At 39.2% G+C, this 20,520-nt stretch overlaps 1 protein-coding gene and 1 non-coding gene across 2 annotated transcripts in view; one reads left to right on the top strand and one right to left on the bottom strand.

Annotated features, from left to right (window-relative positions):
* Positions 1 to 20,520, bottom strand: part of LOC141673711 (uncharacterized) — a 49,965-nt gene that overhangs the window by 10,488 nt on the left and 18,957 nt on the right. The gene's annotated exons all lie outside the window — the stretch shown is intronic.
* Positions 17,465 to 17,571, top strand: LOC141675549 (small nucleolar RNA R71). Its single transcript, XR_012556196.1, has one exon. It is a non-coding gene; the product is annotated as a small nucleolar RNA R71 (small nucleolar RNA).

Raw genomic sequence — 20,520 nt, 5'->3', positions numbered from 1 at the left:
GCACGTGTTAAACCACGAGAAAGTATGGATCGAACCAGTAATGGTCGAAATTATTCAGGGCAATTAGGACTTAAGATAAAAGATGTTCTAATTATGATTGAGAGTCAGTCATGACAGTGATTAACCTCTAAAAGACTGAGGCAATAACTTATGGAAAAATGGTGATTTTTTTTTTACTCATCAGATTTTAAGGAAAGCATTTTCACATAAGCTGTGATTGAAATAAGGTAGAAATTTATTTGGAGGTGGTTAATGTGACATTGACTGTAAGGAAATTTTACTATCAGGAAAGGCCAAAGAGGTGGCCGACACTTTAAAGGTAAGTGGATAATTATAGGCGCGTGTGCCAAAAGAATACAGTGATGATGGTTAAAAAATGTGAAGGTTGAATTATGGTTTGGAAGATTGACATTCCTTCTGATGACTGTGCAATACCCAACCGTAATAGTAGTTGGTAAAGGTTTAATTCGTGTAATCGCCAGGAACGGGCTATCTATCTTAGAAGATCCTATCTTGAGATAAGCCAGGACCATGTTTCAAAAAGGACTAGATGAACCCTTGAGTTAATTCTTCTATTTAGGGCGTATGATTAAGAATGGTATTAACCTGCTATCGTTGCTTAGATTGAAACTATTCTGCACTTTTATCTGCTTCATGTCATGTATGTATGTCAGGATCAGGAGTGTTCTTCATGAATCAGGAATGGTGATTATGTTACCCCCTTAGAAGGATTTGATACGAGATGTATGGACTCCGTATGGTTAGCTATTAAGACTTCATGGAAAATGAATGACTACAGTGGGTCAGTGGTGGACCATAGTAAGGCAGCAATGATTCTGCGAGTAATGAGCTGATTACAACCATGAGAGTTGTATTGGAATGGGTGTTGAGATTGAGTACCCCTAATCGGGTCGTGGTAATGTATAAGTTATCATTGATAGACTAATTAAGTAGAGTATCTACCAATTGAATATTTATTCCTTCTTATGAAAAGAGAGTCGTATTACTATATGAGGAAGGTTGCGGTGCAAGCATAGAATTCTAGTAACGATGATGTCTAGAATGAGATCCCAGATTCGATTTTCGATGTCGAGGGAGTTTCAAAGGTGATTGTGTATAAGCTCGAGGAAGAGCATGGGTCCATAGAATGATGGACGGAATGGCAATAATATTTAGGCATGTGAAATACGATGCTATAACACTTGATGTTGATATAAATATATATGTTTCGTTCTCCTATGACAGACCTCTATAGTTCAGAGGTAGGTTCCAAGCCAGATATTTTGTGACAGTATATATTTTTTTTTCATATATACAATTCTCTTCAATTTGTTCTTTTCTCTTCTTTTCATTTCATATAAGCTGAGAAGAACAACCCTTCCAGAAGGGGAGGTATTGCCGAATGACTATCTATCTGTGTGATAGAAGCCGAGTAGGATACCAGCTATTGTTTAATTGCTTGTCAAGTACTAAAGGCTGGCCACCTTCTGTACTAACTATGCGATATAACAAGTGTTCATGATCATAGTGATCTCTTAACAAATTCCTTTACTTCTATATGATTAATCAAACTTTGGAAAATAGAAACAACTGAAAAAGGAGTAATAAAGTGGTGGTAGTATGCGGAATGGGAACACATTCGTGATACTAAGGTTGACGTGGTTATTAAAAGGTTATAGAGCGCTAACAAGCAAAAGTATAACCCGTATAATATTAGGAACGGAAGGTAGTAGCGATTACGAAATGGAAAAGAATGGGTATTGAGAAGCAAAAGTTCTAATGCTAAAAGCTAGAATGAGAGTCTGTGCAATAGACTTGAAAGAATTTGGAATGATCATTTAACGCGGATTAAGTTATCTTACGATAATAGATCCTATGTCAGTATTGAGGTATCGCCATATGAGATCCTTGAGGGAAGACAATGTCGATCTCCCTTATGTTAGGATGGAGTTGTAGAGCGCAAGATGCTCGGACCCGCAGTAGTCCAAAGGACCAAGGATATGATAGATCTAATCAGAGGACGGCTGGTAGTAGCCCAAGATGGACATGATAAGTATGTTGATTTGACACGAAAGGATAAAGGGTATGAAATAGGGGACCTAGTAATGTTATAGGTATCCCTTGGAAAGGATTGATGAGATTCGGAAAGAAAGGAAAGCTAAGTCTACAATTTGTTGGACCCTTGGATATATTGAGACGTTTGGGAAGTTAGCATATGAGCTAGCCCTAACCCCGAACATGTAGCAGGCCGTAACGTGTTCCACGTATTAATGTTAAGGAAGTGTAATTCAGATGCCAGACAAATAGGGGCATATGAGCGCATAGACATGCAACCAGACGTAACCTATATGGAGCAACCAGGAAGGGTTATAGAGTGAAAAGGAACGAGTTCTTAGGAGAAGGGTTATCAAACTAGTAAGAGTTTGATGGTAGAACCACAATGTGGGAAAATTGACTTGAGAGTTAGAAAGTGCAATACTAAGAAAGTATCCCTATTTATTTCTATCTGATTCCGGGACGGAATCCTTTTAAGGAGGGGAGACTGTAATAACCCCAATTTTTGGAAATTTCTGAAACCCTTATGAATAGTGTTTTTGCTGAATGAGAAAACTGTTCATGCCACGCTATGTAGGGGTTCTGTTATTGATCTTATGGGATATTATTAGTACTCTATGTAGTATATAAGTGTATGTAAAGATCGTCAGAATCCAATTCCGAACACTTGGATTTTTCCCGGAAATCCACTAGATACGGAAAGAATTGAGAAAAAGGTAACAGGATAAAAGGATTTAAATTAAAGGATTATAGGAGAGGATCATAAAAGGAATATAATATATTGAGAAAGGTTGAGGGAACCTAAGTAATAAGATACCGGGTATGATCCCTCAAACGATAAACGAAAACGAAAGTTAAGCGAACCGTATAACAGATCAGCGGTCATTAGGCAAACGATTAGGAAGTTAATCAAAGGGATTAGTGGGAATGATGTCATCCAACCAATAGAAAGAGGACAAGGAAGTGAGGATGACATCATGAGGATGACATAAGCATGACATGGGAAGGAAGGAGGTGTGGTGGCTTTGTAACCACACAAATCCAAGGGCAAGAAGGTAATTGACTAAAGCAAGCACAAAAACCAATCAACCAAGCCAAGTAAAATCATTTTCATCAAAAAATCAAAAGCAACCAAGGCTTTGTTCTTCATTGCTCACGGCTTTTCACTATTCAAAAGGCAAGAGAAATTCAAAATCCAAGATCCAAGCTTCCTAAATTGGTAAGATAATTCCCTAATCATCTTCATGCTTAGTTAGGACTATATCATGAGTTTAAGCCATTAATTCCTTCTCAATCTTCTTAATTTAATCAAAGAAGAAGACTATGAATAGTGTTTTCAAGTTTTTTTAACTTGAAGTTTTCTTGTTTTCTTGAAGATCCAAGCATTCTTAAGACTTCTCAAAGCTTCTTAAGGCTTCCTAGCTCCTCCCACCACTTCAAGGAAGGTATACCATCTCCAAACCCTAGATTCCTATGTATTATAAGATGATTTTGATTAGTAGGATGATATTGTAGCTTGTTGTTGTGATTTAGAGTTTGGGATTTGGAGTGTAGTGAAATGGAATGGTAAATGTTGTGGTTTTGATTAAAAGAACTTAAGTATGATTAAAGTTAAGTTTAGGCATAAGTATGAATGATTAAATTGAATTGGTTGGGGTTGTTATGATGTGATAAGGATGGATGTTGGTTGTATGTTGGATTTGAGGTTGGTTTGTGGTTGGTTTTGTATGGTTTAAAATTGGGAAATCGCGTAAACATAGCCGTTGTAACGTCCGATTTTCTTTGGACTGTTTTTGTGCATAGCATTAGGACCCGAGAACCCCCTGCTAGATTATGACCACCATGTTTAGATAGCTCATGTTACGAGCTTCATTTTGATATGTAGTTCGTTCGATTCCGATGCACGGTTTAGGAGAAACGACCGTTTCAAGTAACGGCGTTTCACGAACGAAACTTTTTCCCTCGCCTTACTTTGAAACATAGGTTAAAGACCAAAAAGGGTTAATTAATGTATGAAACATTTATGGTAAGTGTGTTAGGCAGTTGGTAAGACACTCGCGAAGGAATCGCTTTAAAACTCGTAAAGGTTAAATTATTAAAAATGGTGGAGCCGAGGGTACCCGAGTGACTTAAGCAAATCAGTGAGCGCAAAACAAGCGTTAGAGTCTAAGTTAGTTAAAGTATAGATTTACAAGTGATTTTGGTTTAATTCCAACTTACTTGTTGTTTATAGGTTATCAGACTCGTCCCGAGCCTTTCTCACCCCCAAGTCGCTCAGGCAAGTATTCTATCCGTTATACTGTTGTTGTGATGAATATATGTATTTGCATTATCTTGCGATAGATGCATGTTGGATAATTAGCAAATGATGCGATATATTGTAGCATGTGATATGGTATATATGCATGCCTGTTTCATATTCTTGGAATATATATCTGTTGGTTCAGTTGATAATACCTATGCTAGAGGATAGCGGTAACTTGCATATACCCTTAGTATAGGGACCCAAAGGTGAAAATATTTTCTAAAACCGGGAGTCGAGGATCCCGAGTAATTTTGTATATATGGATATGGATATATATATATATATGGTTATAGTTTCCAAACTATTAATCGAATAAGGTTTATTCGATAACTTTATTTTATTAATGAATATTATCTTGAATATTCATTCGAGGACTTATGACTCCTTTATATTATTTATTGAATATTACTTGGATATTCATTTGAGGATGTATGAATCCTTTATTTTATTTAATGAATATTATTTATAATATTCATTCGAGGTATTATGACTCGGCTTATTATTTAATGAATATTATTTCGAATATTCATTTGAGGGCTTATTACTCAGCTTATTTTATTTATTGAATATTATTTGAATATTCATTTGAGGATCTATGACTCCGAGTATTTGCTGAGGTATATTCTTTATTTTATTAAAGAATAAGGTGTCAATAATCAAACTTATTTTCGATTATTCAACTAAAGATAATACTTTCATATAAGTATATCTTTTATTATTTAGTACTCGTTTCAAGTATAAGTTTTAATACTTCTACTTCAATTATTTTTATAAAGATTATTCTTTATGGGAATATTATTTAAATATTAATATTTAGTCATTTTCTAAATATTCTGGGGACTGATTTACTTCATTAAATCAGTTTTACTCCAAACACTCTTTAAAGTGTTTTCGAGTCTTTAAAATGATTTTCAAAAGTTAGAGCGGATCCCAAAACTATTTTTATATTTAAGATCTTCCTTTTAAAAAGGGGATTTAAATACTCGCTCAAAACATGGGGGATCCGGCTCGGTGGTGTGTTTTATATTCGCAACAAGGTTGCTGTCTTGGTAAAAGAGTTTTTGATTACTTACCCAATATTCGGGAAGTAAAATTCTTGGAACAAGTTAATCCATTAACAGGCATCGCCTGGGAAATATCGGTGAGTTTTCCTTTCCAACTAGATACGACTTCTTGGTGGAGCCGTATCAACAAGTTTCTACTTGGGGAAAGGGGGAAATGAGCTTTACGTTTCAGAGTCATGGATTTCATCTGAACTAGGAGTGGCGTAAGTGGTCGAGTAGCGCCGGCCCAGCCTTATTATATTGGCCCAAATGGCCTGGAAGTTCCGCTAAGGCGGTCCATTCCTTAGGAGTTCAGTGTTCGGTTGACAAGTAAATCCGACAGGTTCTCCTCTACATGTAGAAAATGGTGGGGTTGTACTACTACGACTGATCATCGTAAGTGGTCTTCCTGGCGCGGTAAACTCCCGTAATGAGTTCATCATCCATTTGGATAATTCTGCAACACTACCCGTAGCATTTCGATTGAAAGGCTACTAATGGGTGGTTGCCGAAGCATTGACAGGGTCAAACATTTTTATTGGTGTATCCATTGAATGAAGTATCTCGTAACTTCATCTCTTTTCAAAATATTTCAAAGATCAAATATTTTCAAGTTTTATTTGTGGTGTCATCTATGGGATGACCTCGTGAATTTTATTATACTTTGAACAGTGGTAGTTCAAGTAGCTTTATAAATGATATAAGTATAGTGAAGTATTTGGTAACTTCATCCCTTGTTTTAAAACTTATATCCAGTAAGTAATTACCTTACTCACGATAAAGATTCTAGTAAGTATCCATTTAGATACTTATATTATTGTTATCACTATGTATTATCTTGCGAGCTGTAAGGCTCACTCTTGCTTTATTTCTTCATCACACAACAACAGTTAGGAAGGATGGCCAGACTCCAGCAGACCCAGCGCAAGCGCGTGGGAAGCGTCCCTCGTCTTCCCGATGATGTCGTAGCTGCTATAGCTGCAGAGGTAGATCTATTGTAGATCAGACCATCTACTTTTGAGAATCAATTATGTATAATTATAACTTGTGGCAGATAATGGCAATTAACTGTAAATTTATCAAGTAATCGTTTTGGGTTGTAATAACTTTTAAATTGTGGATTCAAAGACTTGTACTTATTTGAATTTCATCTCTGAGACTATAACGGGTTGTGGTGTGTGTTAGTGTGGGGTCACAGCATAAGGTTGTTTATTATTAATTAAGTGAAGTGTTATTGTGGAAAGAAAGACCGTGACGACCCGGATCCCCGACCCCGGATCTGGGGGTGTTACAAAGTGTGTGGGTTTAAGCAAAGAAAGGGTAGCAAAAAAAGCTTAAAAGTGTATGAAACTAAGGCTTAAAGAAGGCATGAATGCTAAAACTCTTGGGAGATTTTTGATACTGCATAGAAGAGTGCTTGAGAGTGTGTTTCTCCAGAATTTATTTGGCTCTCAGTGGCTTGAGAAATGAGTGAGAGTGAGGCTTCTTTTATAGCCAAAAATTGACCATTTTAGCTCTAATTTAAAATTAAAAGGTTGCTTATAATATTGGAAATAGGTGTGTAGGCTTTGTTGTGCAAGACATGCCTGTATCATAACAAGACTAAGTCATATTGACAACCCTAAGATTAGTTGTATTGTAACCTTAATCTGTAATTTATACTTGTAACACTTAATGTTTATAAAATGTAAATGGAGCAGACTGGAGCATTTTTTCCTAAACAGTGTCAAGCCTAAGAATTCTATTTGGAAGAAGATCAAGAAGGTCATGCCTCAGAAGAATTATGAAGAAGTTTGGAGTTGAATAATTCTGTTTGGTGAAAAACATTCTAAGTCAAGATCTCTACAAGTCACAGAATTAGTGTTATAGAGAAGTCATTCGAGAACTCAGAAAGACCTATCGAGAACTCAAAAAGACCTATCGAGAACTCAGGAATTGTCTATCGAGAACTCATGAAATGCTATTGGAGATATCGATAAGTCAGATACCCATTCGAGAACTCAGAGATATCGACAAGTATACATTCATTAGAGAACTCTGAGTTATCGATAAGCCAAATTCCATTAGAGAACTCTGAGTTATCGATAAACCAAAATTCATTAGAGAACCCAGAGTTGTCGATAAGTCAAGTCAACAATGAAGTTTCAGAGATATCGACAAGCCAACATGCATATCGAGATGTCGAGTTCTCTATAGCTTAATTGGAGATCTCGAAGTGAAGAAATTTCTCTAAGTACAGAATTGCAGAACAGTTCAATATCCAAGGTTGCAAATCAACAAACAATTCACACAGCTGAATTGACATGTCTACAAAAAGCAGCTTGAGAGATGTGCAAGATTAATGGTGAAGATTAACTGATAAAGGAGGATCAACTAATACACAGTGGATGAAGATATGCTAATCTAGATATGGAAATCTCACTTTTCCCTTAAATAGAAGTGATTAGTGACAGGTTAGAAAAGTGATTAGCACTTCTTATTGTTCACTGTGTAAACCAAAGTTAACTATCATATAAAGTTAACTGAGGTCCTTTGTTTAAGATAGGACTGAATAGATTAGAAATTGTATTCTCTCTCAAGAAAGAAGCTAAGTTCTAAACCTAGAACTTAGAGATTTTGTAGTAAAACACTGCTTGATTTTTAATATAAAATTAAGTGAGTTTTGAAGATCTTTGTTTTACATATTTGCATTGTTATTTATGTTTAACATCTATTCTACAAAATTATTGATAACAACCAACTACTAAACCCAAAGTCGATCAAAAAGTAAACATTTAAGCCAAAACACATTCACCCACCCCCTGTGTTGTATTCATACCTAACAAGTGGTATCAGAGCAAAATCTGAAAGTAAACAAATTAGATCTTGGAAAAATGAATACACAGAAAATCAGTAGTATCAAGATTCCTCCCTTTGATAAGGCCAACTACACTTTATGGAAAAAGAAAATGTTGCTGTTTATAAGAATGGCCAATCACCTATACATTCAGATCCTCAAGAATGGGCCCTTCACTCCTATGGTTAGAGTTGAGGAAACCACAGATGGAGATGTTAGGGCAAAAACACACGCTCTAATATTCACGCAAGTATACACGTTCGCAAGTAATATAGAATACTTTCTAGTTCGTTCCCTCAGAGACTCAGACTAAATTATTGTCTAATTAAACTCACTCACCAATGTATGATTACTTCTCAATGTTAAGATAATAACACTTAAAATTGTTGATTAAATATTAACTATAATTAACTACTTAATTAACGACTTAACTAACACTTCAATTTATCAATAATAAAACACTCATGAGATCACAACTTCATTATTACTTCCTTCTATAGCCATTGTTATTACCTTTAGCATGTGATAGTGATGATATTAATCGAATAACACGAAACTGATAAAAGCCAACTTTTATTGTACTAATACCATTCCACCAAGAATCCACAATTAAGATAGAAGTTGAATAGTCATCAATTATGTTGAGTTCCTATATGTCTACAGAAATTGACAACACAACGATTTAAGCACAAGTTATTCCTTTTGATTACATAGGGCAAATAAAACTGTTAGAGTTACCCACTAATCATGCACAACGTACATGAACCTATGCTAGCATGGCAAGTTCTAAATCTCAAGATCCACCGTCGCTTCACAAGAGATTAACACCCTATCTTATATGTTCGCGACGCACATAAGACGAATACGCACAACCAATACTAGATATCAAGCAATCATCACACACTAAAGTATTAAACAATTAACTAAAGAATTCCATAATAAATCCGTTGCAACCCCATGATCATGACTAGCCCATAATAGAACTTATCGCCATCATGGGTTCATATGAAATCATGATAAACAAACACAAGAAAATAATAACTAAACTAATTATATTAAAACAGAGTACGTCACAAGAGTAAATAGGTCAAAGCAAGAAAACTAGCATCCAACGTTACAACGAAACAAGAATCACAAGAAAATATGCTCCCTCTTCGTTGCGGTGTGCTAAATCGGTCTTCTTCCTTATCTCCTTCGCTTCTTGCGTAAAACACAATCTAAAACATAATCCTCTTAATACTCTCTGTGAAAACGTCTCAAATCTACCTATATAATAGTCCCATAAAACTCAGATTACATAGAAGTTGGAAGCCAAACAGAAGTAGAAGTCTAAAATAATTTATCTTTTTCCCCGACCCTGCGCGGCCGCTCAGCATAGCTGCGCGGGCGCGCAGGTTGCTGCGCGGCCGCTCAGCATTGCTGCGCGGGCGCGCAGGCCTCTACTGGAAAAAATCCAGTTTTACTCCGTTCCTTCGCCGTAATCTGCCCATTCCTTTCCTCTCGCAATGGTGAACACATGCCAAGGCTTATTCTTGATGATTTCTCCCCCGAAATGCAACTAATACCCTGAAATGCATAAACACTAGAAAAATGCATCAAATACACAAAATACTTGATTTCAAGACACCAATTTAAGCCATTTTAAGACGTTCTAAGTGGTATAAAATGCCACTTATCACACCCCCAAACTTAAATTGATGCTTGTCCTCAAGCGTCACAGACTCAAAAACAAATACAAATATGCATGAATGCAATCTATATGAAAATGCAACGATCCCCCTTACTACAATTAACCAACCAAATTGTCACATCTCAACGAATGCAGTTAGACAACTAAAGATCAATAAACTCATGCAAACGGACATACAGCCAGAAACGTGGTGTGTGCAAATGCTTAACAGATATGCTTTAGAACTAGACCAATTACTATGACTAGACTATCCTCAAGGCAATCCTACGATTATACAAAGAATAAAAATTCTAGGCACAAAGTGATATACAACACTACAAGAACTCTGGAGCTTACTACGGAATCGTGCTTTTTATTTACAACTCAAATGCTTATTTGACCGTGCAATGAGTGAGGTCCACAAAAGACTTATACAATGGTATCCATGTAACGAGCGTTAGGTTAGCGGATCCCAGACTCTAAAAGCCTTAGGTCACTAGGCACAAAGTCCCCTAAGAACTTAATAACTCGAATACCAAAGAGCCCACTCTTGATCAATTATGCAATTTTTTTTTTTTTTAATAACTTCTGAGCAAGTGCGTTTCGCTCCATCTTGCTCAACCCTAGACTACTCGCAACATATGCGAGCCGGCTACTAGCCATTTGACGCCTAGCCACAACTAGCAACAACTTCCATATTTTTTTCTCCAATTTTTTTTCTTTTTTCATGTCTTTATCACTAAGAACCTATAATCGAATTCTAAGCATAATAAGTAGATTGACCTTGAAAACAACCAAATCATAACAACAATCTAGCCCTTACGCATTCTTTAAGACTTAGTGGACTTACAATTGTTTCTAGCATGCATATCAACCTACACAACTTAATATCACTTTAATGCTATCACTACACTCGCATCAATATCACAATTCAGTCGACAAATCATTGCAAAAGGGATCATGGTAAATGCATGAGCTATATGACATTCATAAAATAAACTAAATGGCATAAATTATGCAACTATATGAACTAAACTATCATGAATATGCAACTAAATGACACACACACAATATTCCTTAACTACCACCCCCAAACTAAAAATCTTCACTGTCCTCAGTGAAAGTAGTAGAAAGGAACACAGGGTATACCTACTCGGAGTCATCATCATCATCCCCCTCAGTGGGTGGAGTATCAGGCGGTGGGTATGCAGAGTCCTCACCAAAAACTGGCCACTGGATATCAGCTCCAAGGCCTCGAAAAGCAGTCCCTAACGCAAGGGTGAGCTCCTGAGCAAACCTGCTCTGCGTCTCATACATGGCATCTATCCGCCGCGAAAGCCTCCTATACTGGGCATCAACCATCCCAGCACCCTCCTGAGCTCTCAAAGAACCAGCCTCACCACGCCCTGGCCTAGCCATAGTAGCACCTCATGCTGGACGCCCTCCTGAAAGACGATAACCCAGCCCATGCTCCTCAGGCTCACCACCGGTCCACTCCTGCATCCCATTCAGAGTGCCAGAATCAATCGGAGCTGCTGGCAACTGCAACTGGTCATGAGCCGGCCAGTTCACTCCCACTGCTCGGCATAGCTTCGTAACCGTGGATGCATAAGGGATGTTCATATGCTTTGCTCCCCTCAAAAACTTCAGAATTCCTTGGTAGATAAACTCACCAAGATCCACATAGTACTCATCATGCAGAATTCCCCACAACAACTGTGCTCTCTCAACTGTGACCTTGTGTGCATGTGAAGAAGGCAAAATATTAGCACATATAAATGCATTCCATGCACGGGCATACCTGTTCATGGCGATCGCTGGAAAGTGACGATACTCATTATTGCCTGGACTACGGGTCCAAACTGTGCCCGGTCGACAGAGAGTCGCACAAATCAAATCCAAGTCAAAATCCTCAGCAGTCTTTTCATTCCAGTTCTCCTCCTCGGGCTTCCTCTCTCGCTGTCCAATCACACGGCGAATCGCCGCAGGATGATAATCAACCGTCAGCCCACGGACTACAGAAAACCCATTCTTTTCAGCCTTCGCGTTCGCGTAGAACTCGCGAGCAACGCTCATCGGTACTGCTTCAGGTGACTCACAAAAAGCTATCCACCCCTTCTCTGCAATCATGGGCAACAACTCACCATCCCTCCCTGATGGTAAAAACCCACTCTCCTTCAGAATCGGCTTCCCCAACAGCCTAGTGTACTCCTCCTCCGCAGCTCTGTCAGTTAACCGAGGCCTTGCAGCAGTACCCCTCGATGAATCAGCAATAGGAACTGTGCTGCTGCTGTCAATAGTGCGTGCTCTCTTGGGTGCCATTGATTCGTGAATAAAAGTGTGTAAGAACTGATTTTTGATGTTTGTGAGAGGGTTTAAGTGTAGGAAGTTTTGTGGGAGATATGTAGGATAGGTGTATGTATATATAGGGTGTGGATTAGATTAGGGTTTGGGAATTAAGGGATAAAATGATGGGGTAGTGGGAACAATTTGTGGGTTTATGGGCTAAAACTGTTTTTGTGTTTTTGTTTGTTTTTGTTTGTTTTTTTTTTCTGAACTGTAAAAAATTTTCTGGAACTCGACCCCTGCGCGGCCGCTCAACATATCTGCGCGGGCGCGCAGCTTGCTGCGCGGCCGCTCAGCATAGCTGCACGGGCGCGCAGAGGGTCTCTGGAAAAAAAAATTTTCAACCCCTGTTTTCTGATTTTTTTGTGTTTTTGGATAGGTTATTAACTTCTAAGGGTTCCTGTAACAACAATTCATGGGTTGCCTCCCACGCATCGCTTCTTTTTCGTCATTAGCTTGACGTTCCGTACCTTTCTCAAGTAGTCAACAAAATGGCACTAACCACCTCTCGGTTTGCCATGTCCCCATAGTAGTGCTTCAACCGCTGACCGTTAACCTTGAATGCTTGGTCCGAATCATTCTCAAAAATTTCCACCGCTCCATGTGGAAACACAGTTTTGACAATAAAAGGTCCAGACCACCTTGATTTCAACTTCCCAGGAAAAAGTCGGAGCCGAGAGTTGAATAAAAGAACTTGTTGCCCTGGCACAAATAACTTAGGATGTAGCTTCCTATCGTGCCACCTCTTCACCTTTTCCTTATACATTTTGTTATTCTCGTACGCTTGAAGTCGAAATTCATCAAGTTTATTAAGCTGAAGCATTCTTTTCTTACCATCTACATCTAAATCCAGGTTCAATTTCTTCAATGCCCAGTAGGCCTTATGCTCAAGCTCCGCCGGTAGATGACATCCCTTACCGTACACCAACTGAAACGGTGACATCCCAAGTGGAGTTTTGTATGCTGTTCTGTAAGCCCAAACAGCTTCATCGAGCTTTAAAGACCAATCCTTCCTTGACGGACAAATAACCTTCTCTAGAATACGCTTTATCTCTCTGTTAGACACTTCCGCTTGACCATTTGTTTGCGGATGATAGGCAGTAGCTACTCGATGATTCACATTATAACGCTGCATCATAGAAGTGAACTTACGGTTGCAAAAATGCGATCCTTCATCACTTATGATTACCCGAGGTGTTCCAAACCTTGTGAAAATTTGCTTATGAAGAAAATTTAGCACTGCCTTTGCATCATTTGTCGGTAAAGCTTTAACTTCGACCCATTTTGAGACATAATCGACTGCCAGCAAGATGTACTGATTATTGCAAGACGAGATAAAAGGCCCCATGAAATCGATTCCCCATACATCGAAGACCTCGACTTCAAGCATCACATTTAATGGCATCTCATCCTTCCTTGACAAATTTCCCACTCTTTGGCAACGATCACACCTTAAAACAAACTGATGAGCATCCTTGAACAAAGTAGGCCAGAAAAAACCTGCTTGCAGAATACGAGCTGCCGTCTTCTCACCTCCATAGTGTCCACCATAAACCGTGGAATGGCAGTCTCGTAATATCCCCTCCGTCTCACAGAATGGGATACATCTCCTGATGATCTGGTCAGCTCCCTGTCCAAACAAATATGGTTCATCCCACATATACCACTTCACCTCATGCAGAAACTTCTTCTTTTGAGCGGATGTTAAATTAGGAGGCATTATGTTGCTGACGAGATAGTTTACAATATCTGAAAACCATGGTTCTTCCTCCTGAATTGCAAACAACTGCTCATCCAGAAAAGATTCATTGATTAACGTCCTATCTTGTGAAGTAGAATCGGGATTCTCCAACCTAGAGAGATGGTCAGCTACTTGATTCTCAGTACCTTTTCTATCTTTGATCTCTAACTCAAATTCCTGAAGTAAAAGCACCCAACGAATGAGTCTCGGCTTCGAATCCTTCTTGGAAACTAGATAGCGAATAGCTGCATGATCAGTGAATACTGTTACTTTCGTACCAAGCAGATAAGATTGAAATTTCTCAAAGCCAAAGACTATAGCCAAAAGCTCCTTCTCAGTAGTGGTGTAGTTCAATTGGGCACCATTTAAAGTCTTACTCGCATAGTAGACCACATGGAAGAGATTTTTCTTGCGCTGTCCCAGAACTGCACCTACCGCATAATTACTCGCATCACACATCATCTCAAATGGTTCTGTCCAATCTGGTGCTGTAATGACTGGTGCCGTGATCAAACTCTCCTTGAGAGTCTCGAATGCTGCCAAACATTCATCATCAAATTTGAACGGCACATCTTTCTCAAGCAAATTGCACAACGGCTTAGATATCTTTGAAAAGTCCTTGATGAATCGCCGATAAAAATCCGCATGACCAAGAAAACTACGGATTCCTTTCATAGAATTAGGTGGGGGAAGATTTTCAATGACTCCCACCTTGGCCTTGTCCACCTCCAGACCCTTGCTAGAGACCTTATGCCCAAGGATAATGCCTTCACGCACCATAAAATGACATTTCTCCCAATTAAGCACCAAATTAGTTTCCACGCATCTTTTGAGTACGGCGCGCAGATTATTCAAACATTCATCATATGAGTGTCCAAAGACGGAGAAGTCATGCATGAACACTTCGACGTTATTTCCAATCATGTCAGAGAATATAGCCATCATACATCTCTGAAAGGTGGCCGGTGCGCCACTTAACCCAAACGAAACTCTGCGAAAAGCAAATGTGCCAAATGGACAAGTGAAGGTAGTCTTTTCCTGATCCTCTGGTGCAATACAAATCTGATTATACCCGGAATAACCATCCAGAAGACAAAAATACTCATGTCCCGCCAATCTATCAAGCATCTGATCAATAAATGGAAGAGGGAAGTGATCCTTCCTTGTGGCTTTGTTCAATTTTCTATAATCCATGCATACTCTCCATCCTGTAACTGTTCGAGTAGGGATGAGCTCATTCTTTTCATTTGCGACCACAGTGATACCTCCCTTCTTAGGTACACATTGTATGGGGCTCACCCACGAGCTGTCAGAAATAGGATAAATGATGCCTGCATCTAGCCATTTCAGAATTTCTTTCTTCACCACCTCCTTCATGATGGGATTCAGTCTTCGCTGCTGTTCCACAGTTGGCTTACTACCTTCCTCTAGCAGAATTTTATGCATACAATATGAAGGACTTATCCCCTTGATGTCTGCTATGGTCCATCCTATAGCCGATTTAAATTCTCTCAAAATCCTTAAGAGCTTGTCTTCCTCACTACCTGAAAGGTCAGATGAAATAATAACAGGTAACGTATATGAATCACCTAAAAAAGCATACCTCAAGTGTTCAGGTAATGGTTTGAGCTCCAAGGTAGGTGCTTCCTCTATTGATGGTTTGAGCTTCCCTTCAGCGTTCTTGAGGTCAGAAGTACCAAGAGATTCAAATGGTATGTCCAGCTTTCGCTTCCATGGAGAAGCATTCAGATATTGTAATTGCTCGTTGCTATCTTCATTATCACTGTCAAAATCCCCCACTAAGGCCTTTTCCAATGCATCAGACATTAGCATGTGATCGAGTTCCGAAGTAACCGCAGAATCAATCACATCCACTTTTAAGCACTCCTCATCTTCTGTAGGGAATTTCATTGCCTTGAATACGTTGAAGGTCACATCCTGATCTTGGACCCGCATAGTAAGTTCACCTTTTTGCACATCTATCAAGGTACGACCAGTAGCCAAGAAAGGCCTTCCCAAGATTATGGAAATCTTCTTATCTTCCTCAAAATCCAGAATAACAAAATCTGCTGGAAAGAAGAGCTTATCCACCTTGACGAGCACATCCTCAACTATGCCCCTTGGGTAAGTAATGGAACGGTCAGCCAATTGTAGTGACATGTGCGTGGGTTTTGGATCAGGCAGATCCAGTTTTTTAAATATCGATAACGGCATCAGATTAATGCTTGCTCCCAAATCACAAAGGCACTTGTCAAACGTCAGATTGCCAATTGTGCAAGGAATGGTGAAGCTTCCTGGATCTTTCAGTTTTGGTGGTAACTTTTGTTGCAGAACAGCGCTGCATTCTTCCGTGAGAGCAACGGTTTCAAGGTCATCCAGTTTCACCTTCCTTGAAAGAATAGTCTTCATAAACTTCGGATAACTAGGCATTTGTTCCAGAGCCTCAGCGAAAGGTATATTGATGTGAAATTTCTTGAACACCTCCAGAAACTTCCCGAACTGTCTATCCAGCTTTTGTTGTTGCAATCTCTTAGGAAAAAGTGGTGGAGGATAGAGCTGTTTCTCCCCTGTATTAGCCTCAGGCAGAGTGTGTTCAACAGTAGTCTTCCTTGGTTCCGCCGCTTTCTCCTTTTGCTTAGATTCTTCACCTCTAATTTCAGCTTCTACTTCTTTTGCCTTTTCAGCATCAGCTACTTTTCCAGACCTTAAGGTAATAGCCTTGACTTGCTCTTTAGCTTCCTTCCTGCCTGGTACTTCCGTGTCACTGGGAAGAGTGCCAGGTTGACGATTGAGCACTGCATTGGCTAATTGACCGATTTGATTTTCCAAGGTCTTGATAGAAACCGCCTGACTCTTGCACAACAGCTTAAGTTCCTCAAAATCAGCACTAGTGGGTGCAGCTGCACTTCCCTGTTGAGGATATGATTGCCTTGTAACATACTGTTGTGGTTGCTGGAATCCAGGTGGGTTAAACTGTTTACTCACTCCTTGCTGATATGGTGGCTGAATAGTATTCTGATTATTCCCCCAGCTGAAATTTGGATGATTTCTGTTATTAGGATGATAGGTCGCTGGCACAGGCTGCTGTTGTCGCTGATAATTATTCACATACTGAACGGATTCGTTGACAAGAGAACACTGATCCGTAGCATGAGAACCTGCACAAAGCTCACAAACCATAGCTATTTGATTAACTCCATACGTAGCCAAAGAATCAACCTTCATTGATAGCGCTTGGAGCTGGGCTGCAATAGCGGTGGCTGCATCAACTTCCAGAATACCTGCTACCTTGCCTGACGTCATCCTCTGAGTTGGGTTTTGATGCTCATTTGCATCCATCGTCTCTATAAGATTATACGCCTCAGTATAGCTTTTAGCCCATAAGGCTCCTCCAGCTGCTGCATCTAGCATGGGCCGAGATTGGGCCCCCAAACCATTATAGAAACCAGTGATCACCATCCAATCCGGCATTCCATGATGTGGACATTTTCTCAACATTTCCTTGTAGCGTTCCCAAGCCTCGCACATAGATTCTGTAGGTTGCTGCGCAAACTGAGTAAGAGCACTCCTCATAGCAGCAGTCTTTGCCATTGGATAAAACTTCACCAGAAACTTTTGCGCAAGATCTTGCCACGTAGTGATGGACCCAGCTGGTTCAGAATGTAACCAGTCTTTAGCCTTGTCCCTTAGTGAGAATGGGAAAAGCCTCAACTTGATAGCCTCATCAGTCACGCCATTATACTTAAAAGTGCTGCAGATCTCGACAAAATTCCTTATGTGCATGTTGGGGTCTTCAGTTGCCGCTCCTCCAAAAGAAACAGAATTCTGCACCATCTGAATAGTGCCCGGCTTGATTTCAAAGGTGTTAGCTTGAATAGCCGGATGAAGGATGCTTGACTGAATGTCATCAATTTTAGGCCGAGAAAAATCCATAAGAGCTGGATCAGCTTGAACAATACGATCTCCCATGTTTACTGGTTCTTTCTGCTCAGTTCCTGAATCCGAATCCTCAAAATCTAACTTCTCCGGAATATCAAGAACTTCGTCTGTCTCCTCAGCTGTATCTAAAGTCCTCTTGCGAGCACGAGAACGAGTTTGCATAAACGCTTGCTAAAGTACCTGAAACACAACCGAAAAGAGTAAGTAACTACTACGTCCTAATCACTGAGTCCTAATGACCAATGATGGTAAGTACATAAACTAAACAAATACGCCGAGTCCCCGGCAGCGGCGCCAAAAACTTGTTAGGGCGAAAACACACGCGCTAATATTCACGCAAGTATACGCGTTCGAAAGTAATATAGAATACTTTCTAGTTCGTTCCCTCAGAGACTCAGACTAAATTATTGTCTAATTAAACTCACTCACCAATGTATGATTACTTCTCAATGTTAAGATAATAACACTTAAAATTGTTAATTAAATATTAACTATAATTAACTACTTAATTAACCACTTAACTAACACTTCAATTTATCAATAATAAAACACTCATGAGATCACAACTTCATTATTACTTCCTTCTATAGCCATTGTTATTACCTTTAGCATGTGACAGTGATGATATTAATCGAATAACACGAAGCTGATAAAAGCCAACTTTCATTGTACTAATACCATTCCACCAAGCATCCACAATTAAGATAGAAGTTGAATAGTCATCAATTATGTTGAGTTCCTATATGTCTACAGAAATTGACAACACAACGATTTAAGCATAAGTTATTCCTTTTGATTACATAGGGCAAATAAAACTGTTAGAGTTACCCACTAATCATGCACAACATACATGAACCTATGCTAGCATGGCAAGTTCTAAATCTCAAGATCCACCGTCGCTTCACAAGAGATTAACACCCTATCTTATATGTTCGCGACGCACATAAGACGAATACGCACAACCAATACTAGATATCAAGCAATCATCACACACTAAAGTATTAAACAATTAACTAAAGAATTCCATAATAAATCCGTTGCAACCCCATGATCACGACTAGCCCATAATAGAACTTATCGCCATCATGGGTTCATATGAAATCATGATAAACAAACACAAGAAAATAATAACTAAACTAATTATATTAAAACAGAGTACGTTACAAGAGTAAATAAGTCAAAGCAAGAAAACTAGCATCCAACGTTACAACGAAACAAGAATCACAAGAAAATATGCTCCCTCTTCGTTGCGGTGTGCTAAATCGGTCTTCTTCCTTATCTCTTTCGCTTCTTGCGTAAAACACAATCTAAAACATAATCCTCTTAATACTCTCTGTGAAAACGTCTCAAATCTACCTATATAATAGTCCCATAAAACTCAGATTACATAGAAGTTGGAAGCCAAATAGAAGTAGAAGTCTAAAATAATTTATCTTTTTCCCCGACCCTGCGCGGCCGCTCAGCATAGCTGCGCGGGCGCGCAGGTTGCTGCGCGGCCGCTCAGCATTGCTGCACGGGCGCGCAGGCCTCTACTGGAAAAAATCCAGTTTTGCTCCGTTCCTTCGCCGTAATCTTCCCATTCCTTTCCTCTCGCAATGGTGAACACATGCCAAGGCTTATTCTTGATGATTCCTCCCCCGAAATGCAACTAATACCCTGAAATGCATAAATACTAGAAAAACGCATCAAATACACAAAATACTTGATTTCAAGACACCAATTTAAGCCATTTTAAGACGTTCTAAGTGGTATAAAATGCCACTTATCAGGAGACATGGTTATTCCAGCTCATTATGCTCCCAAGGATGCCTCTAAGTATACTGAAACTGAAATAGAGAAAGTTTCCCTAGATAGTGCTTTTGATGCCTCTTGATGAGCTTGATGAGCTAGACAAATCAATGACTTACTTGGCTAGAAAATTCTCTAACATTAGAGTCAATGACATTAAAGAGCAAGTCATACTGGAATTGGATGAAGAAGATGAGTTCTACACTCTTGATGAGCTTGATGAGCTAAATAGATCTGGGAAAAGATTGAGATACTCTGTGAATGAACTGAGGAGGTTAGGTCAAATCAAAGAAGGATATTGATTTCTCAGTATGAGGGTTTTATGGCTAAACCAAAGGAAGGTATTAGCGATGTGTTTGAAAGGTTTAATAAGCTGATAAATGACTTGCAGCTTCATGATAAATTTTATGATGTTGAAGAAGTGAATTTGAAGTTCTTGCTTACTCTCCCTGATCATTTGGAACAAAAGATCTCTGTAATCAGAGAAGGAAGGGGTTTGAGTAGAATCACACTGGAAGTGCTCTATGGGGTTCTGAACATATGAACTTGAAATGATTCAAAAGAAATCATTAAGGGCTGGTCAAGGATATGTAATGGATGGCTCAAGTGCACTGATTGTGAATGATGGCCAGACCTCTAATGAGGAGCAAAGATCCCAAACTCCAGAAATTTCTACAAGTGAGAAAAGAGTCAATGACATTAAAGAGCAAGTCATACTGGAATTGGATGAAGAAGATGAGTTCTACACTCTTGATGAGCTTGATGAGCTAGACAAATCAATGACTTACTTGGCTAGAA

Source organism: Apium graveolens, chromosome 7, assembly GCF_009905375.1.
Source record: "Apium graveolens cultivar Ventura chromosome 7, ASM990537v1, whole genome shotgun sequence".
NCBI classification, from domain to species: domain Eukaryota; kingdom Viridiplantae; phylum Streptophyta; class Magnoliopsida; order Apiales; family Apiaceae; genus Apium; species Apium graveolens.
This window is presented reverse-complemented; position numbering and strand designations above follow the sequence as displayed.